The sequence below is a fragment of the Poecilia latipinna genome, unplaced genomic scaffold (genome assembly GCF_001443285.1).
Source record: "Poecilia latipinna isolate Pla-1442-1.1 unplaced genomic scaffold, P_latipinna-1.0 Scaffold3337, whole genome shotgun sequence".
In the NCBI taxonomy this organism is placed as follows: domain Eukaryota; kingdom Metazoa; phylum Chordata; class Actinopteri; order Cyprinodontiformes; family Poeciliidae; genus Poecilia; species Poecilia latipinna.
Window position 1 is genome coordinate 13,959 of NW_015115953.1, and position 5,831 is coordinate 19,789.

Here is a 5,831-nt window from a genome sequence, read left to right on the forward strand (position 1 = left end):
ACACCACCTGGTTCTACAACATCTAGTTCTACACCATCTAGTTCTACACCACCTGGTTCTACACCACCTGGTTCTACACCATCTAGTTCTACACCATCTAGTTCTACACCACCTGGTTCTACACCACCTGGTTCTACACCACCTAGTTCTACTTTAATCTACTGCAGGTAGTTTATAAATCACTGAACGGATAAGACCTGCTGCTGGTGTTCTGACTAAACCCAGGAGGTGGAGGTCGTCACAGTGGACAGGTCCAACCCGGGTTATGCTTTTTATTCATAAGTTGAGCTTCATGAAGCATTTCTAAGCCCGTCTTTTTTTCTTGCGTTGCCCCTGGATGTTGTGCTTTTTGCTTGTTTGTTGTTTAATTCTCCTTCTCATTGTAAAGCTCTTTGCTGAAAATGTGCTCTGCCAATAAAGTTACTTTGCCTTGCAGCGCCCCAACAGGAAGCCAGACGTTCAAGAACCTGAAATCAGTTGGACTATTACATATGATAGACCAGGGTGTCCAGGTCCGGTTCCCCTGTCCTCCAGGGACAGTGTCCTATCTGGGTTAGAAGTCTCTGCTCCATCCCAGCTGATTCAGATGGTCCAATTGCCTCTTCAGCAACTCAAAGTTCTCCAGAGGTTCTGCTAATGAACCTTCATTGGACTCAGGTGTGCTGAACCAAGGAGGGAACTAAGACATGCTGGAACTCTGGACACCACCGAGTTGCACCGATAGCAGGAGAAAAAAGCTCCACGCTGCACAGATCTGATTCAGTTTGACACAGATAAGAAACAAACCACAATATTCATAAAACCATGTTGGAAAAACGAAGGCCTGAGAGGGGCTCCCTGAGGAACTCCACCTGGACCCACCAGAGCGTACCTGCAGGGATCCATGGGTTGCTGTTGGGCCGCCCTCTGGTGTCGCCCTGCTCCCAGTCAAAGTCGTCCTCCTTGGATTGGACCAGTGTGCAGTCTGGACCCTGACCGGCCAGGCATGCTGAAAAAGAACCAGAAAGATCTCAGTCACGGTTCTGATCCGCTGTGAATCCAAACTCAACCAGGTTGGTTCTGGCTCCATCAGAACACGAGTTCTGATGTCTAGAAGACATCAGACCCAAAGATCTGAACTAAACTCAGAGTTTATGTTGAGATAATGAAGTAAACTTCATTTAAACCACAAAGTGTTTAACAAAACGTGAGACATAAAAACAGAAAATCAAACAGGAACTGAATGAAGGAAGCTCTGGTCACTTCTACATTTCAGCCTGAAGTCGTCATGCAGGGAGTGTAACGATGACGCAAACAGTTTGAGGACAAACAGCCTGAAAGACACGCTTCCCTCCAAGGTGAGCGCCTGGTGACTGCTGTGAACACACCTGTCTGCTTCCCCTCTAACTCATCATTACTTCTGTCAGTTTCAAGTTATTTCAGTGAACACCTCAGAGGGCCGCCAACAATTTTGTCCATGTGTTACTGAGCTAATGTTCTTCGATTTTACTTTGACTAGGATACAGTCCTCTTCAGGCTCAGCAGTAACTGGGGTTCTTGCTCTTGTTCCTGCTGCAGGCCGAGAGAACCAAGAGTTCAGACTGAGCATGAATTCAGAATCAACTCAACTTAGAACTAGTTCTTCAGGATGAACATGTTCAACGTTGCATGGAGGACTGAACTGGTACCAGCTCAGTTCCTGGGCAGTTTGGTTGCCTGGCAGTCTGACAGGCCAGGCCGCCGTGCATCGGCGCCGCCTGTTGGGCCGACTGACCACCAGCAGGCATGGCGGTGGAGCGTCTTCCTGCACCCGAAGGTGGACGGAGTGGAGATCGGAACGGCAACCCGAACCACCACCGTCAGCAGCATCGCCGTAGTAACAACACATGGATGAGAACCAACCATGTGAGGTCTGTTTGGGTGGTACCGGTCTGTTCCAGAGCTGCTGTTGATCCTCAAGACGCCAGAACCTGCTGCGTTCAAGGACATTCTTCTTTGGTCTGGAGATGTTCTCCAGTTCAGAACCAGTGTTCCCAGTTGTCCATTCAGTCCCTGAAGTTTGGGATTCTGAATTGTCCAACTAGATGCAGATGCAGCCTGAAGAAGCCGTTTCTGCGGTCCAGTCGGGCCACTGCGCTGCCTTCGCGCTCGGCAGAGGCAGCAGATTGTAAACATGTCGTTCTTCAGAGGGAGACGGTTCCAGTTCATTACCATTTCCCAGCATGCTCGCTGCCGGCTCCTCACACACTCATAATAGATGGAAGCCTCCTCCTTCCTCCCGACTCAAAGATGTCTAAATCCCTCCATTCATGCCGCCACACACACCCACTCTGAGGTTGTGTGTGTGTGTGTGTGTGTGTGGCTCTGACGCCTCGTCAACCTCTCCAATGTAATGACTGCGGGTGTGTGTGGCCGTCATCTGAAAGCCTTGACATTAAATAGCTGGAAGGCTCATTTTCTTCCTTTGTAACAGAAGGCGCATTAAACACACACACACACACACACACACACACACACACACACACACACACACACACACACACACACACACACACACACACAGGATCATCCCGCTGGGCAGTGTTAGCTCATCAACAGATACCAGACACAATCTGTTTAATCTGCTTCTATGAATTTGCATCTATATAGCAAACTGAACACACACACACCTAACACACACACACACCTAACACACACACACACCTAACACACACACACACCCCTCAGGAAAACAGAAACTAATCTGAGCCTCTGAGTGGCTGAACAGCAAAGATGAGTCTGGACTTGATGACATGAAGCTAAATATAACCCAACAAGCTGCTCCAGTTGGTACAGATGCTGGTACCGCTGGTTCTGCTGGTTCTTCTGGTTCTGCTGGTACCGCTGGTTCTGCTGGTTCTTCTTGTTCTGCTGGTTCTGCTGGTACCGGTGGATCATATGGTTCCGCTGCAGATGGTTCTGCTCCGTCTCCTCTGTTTGTCCAGAGGACATTGTCCCAGAAGTCTCATCCTCCATCTTGCTGCAGTTTTGCTAACGTCAGCCCAGTAGCCATCTTGTTTCCAGAGAGGAAACCCTTCCAAGCAGTCTCACAGGTTCAGGGTCATGACCTTTGACCTTTGCAGCCTGACAAGCAGCGTGTGGGTTTTTCCTCAGATGTAACTAAAGTTGTAAAATGATGTTGCTGTATGAATCCTCTGGACGAAGGAATAAACCTCGATCCTGGTTTGTTCAGAATTCTGCAGAAGGAACTTGCAGGTTCCCAAAGATGCTAGCCACTGATGCTAGCTGCTAATGCTAGCCACTGATGCTAGCTGCTAATGCTAGCCACTGATGCTAGCTGCTAATGCTGGCCACTGATGCTAGTTGCTAATGCTAGCCACTGATGCTAGCTGCTAATGCTAGCCGCTGATGGGGAGGAGGAAGCATCCGATGCTCGTTGGAGACTACTGATGGTCACGGCGTTTGGATATAAAATGTCTGAACAGAAAAACATTCACTTCTTCTTGTTCATCTAAACTCTTTCATTGTTTTCCAAGTTAAAGTTATTGATCGCTGCAGCGCCGATAGATTACGTATCAGTTCTGCAAAAAGTGATTTATTTCTAATTTAGTTAAACTAATACAATATTATTTTAGTGGAATATATAGCAGGTGTCCATTAGCTTAAGCTAATCTCAGTTAGCCGTTCCAAATCCCTCTGAAATTTATCTGGTTTGTCTACATTCAGAGCTGATGCTGAACTGTAACATCCCATAATTTATGCTTCTGTTTTCATCCATCTCTGTATTTTGTTTCTCTCAGTAGTTTTAGTTTGTAGCTTCAATCATTATTTAACTGTCTCATAGTTATTATTATTATTATTGGATACTGGAAACAGGAAGACTATTTATGTTATGAATTAATGAATGGAATCTGGTACGATTATATAAGTTAAACTTCATACTCCTCACAGTCGCCGAATAAGTGGAGTATTTACATGTATTTGAGTATATTTGGTAGTAAGGTATTGCATTTACACTTAGAAACATGAAAGTCTTTATTATTATGTTTTATTTGTTAAATGTCTGTCTGAAAAATAAATCATCATCATCATCATCAATTTCATGTTGCAGAGAATTCATTCATCCATGTCTGGATCTGATGATGAATCAGCCGGTGTTTACGCTGAGCACCGATCTGCTTCCCGGACCGGATCAGACCGGACCAGACCGGGTCGGGCCTTCTGGGTCATTCTGACCAGACTGGACCGGATCGGACCTCGCTGCACCGATTCTGATGAAAGCATGTGTTGAAACCTGAGGAGGGGTTGTGACCTGCGACCTTTGAGATGGGGGGGAGAGGCCACTGTGGGCCTGCTCATGTTGCCATAGAGATGAGTATCCCACCCAGCTGCTGCTGTCCAGACTCTCGCTGTTTCAGGTGGGATGGTAGCCTGCTGTACCACTGGTGGCTCCTGCTTTGGCCTCATAGAGCCGCCGAAGCCTGTCTGGTGGCCCAAAGTACCACAGCCCAAAAGTCTCGGACAAGATTCCTCTACGTCCCCTTCATGAACCTGGGTTAACCATGAGCTAGAGTTAACCATGAGCTATGGATAACTGTGGGTCCCTTCCAAAGGTAGTTTCATCGAAACCAGGAAACGCTTTAAAAGGGTTCCCTTTGATTAAAAATGGAAATGTTATCCATCAGTATAAAATCAGAGTACCAGGCTGTAATTTGAGCTTCGGATTGAAGCTAACCAACAGTCAGGATGTATCGTACCGGATGAAGCGTCTGTCTCTGAGATGAATCAAACCGCCTGGTTCTGATCAGGAAATTGACCCATTTATTGCTTAAAGTGTCTCCAGCTGTTCTATAGTCCAGGGAAGCCAAACTCAGTCGGGTATCAGGTTCTAACAGTCAGCTGGTTCCGGTCCACCTCAGGAAACCATCCAATTTAATCCAGAACACTTCTTCAGTTCAGTTCCAAAGTCTGCCCCGGGACTTCAAGTCCTTCAGAGCCAGAGACCCAGTCCAAGGTCCAACCCGAAGAGCTGATCCGTTTCAATCAGAACTGACCAGAACCAAATTGATCCAGCAGCGTCATCTATCAGATCCTCTGATTTAATCATTGTAAACGAAGGAGTTCCAGTTTGTTTGGGTCTGACATCAGGACACACACACACACACACACACACACACACACACACACACACACACACACACACAGAGTCTTGTTGTTCTGCAGTCGCCAGCGTTGGATCACCAGCTGAATGTTAACGACGCGCTGGGCCTCAGAACCTTTCCTCTAAAATCAGGTTCTGTAGGCGTCGACCCGCCTCCCCCAGCAGAACCAGGCCTGGTCAACAGGTTCTGCTGGAGCTGGTCCGGGTGAAAACGCTTCATTGGGCCAAACAGAGCAGACTTTAATGAGAGGACAGCTGGACGAGAATAAAAGAGATTAGAAAAGTCCAGATTAAAATAATCCAGATTATGATCTTCAAGATGAAATTTAAACCTTAAGAAAGAAACAGACGTGTGACCCAAAACGGGGTCAGTGTCCCGATGCGCTGGCTGAAACCGAGGGAGGAAAACGCCTCAGGCTGAGGCAAAGCTTTGGGCCAGAAAACAATCACAGCTTGGAGCAGAGCAGACAGGAAATGAAGGAACAGGAAACAGGAAACGGGAAGCAGGAGGCAGCTGAACTCAACTGGATCCAACATGTAGCCGAAACCAACAAAGCATCCAGCACCCTACCCTAACCCAGAAACGCCACAAACAGAAAACTGGACTGCCTCGCTTTGACTAGGACACTCAAAACATCCATCATCCGTCCGTCCAAACCAAAATGATTAAAAAAATAAATTAAAAAAATAA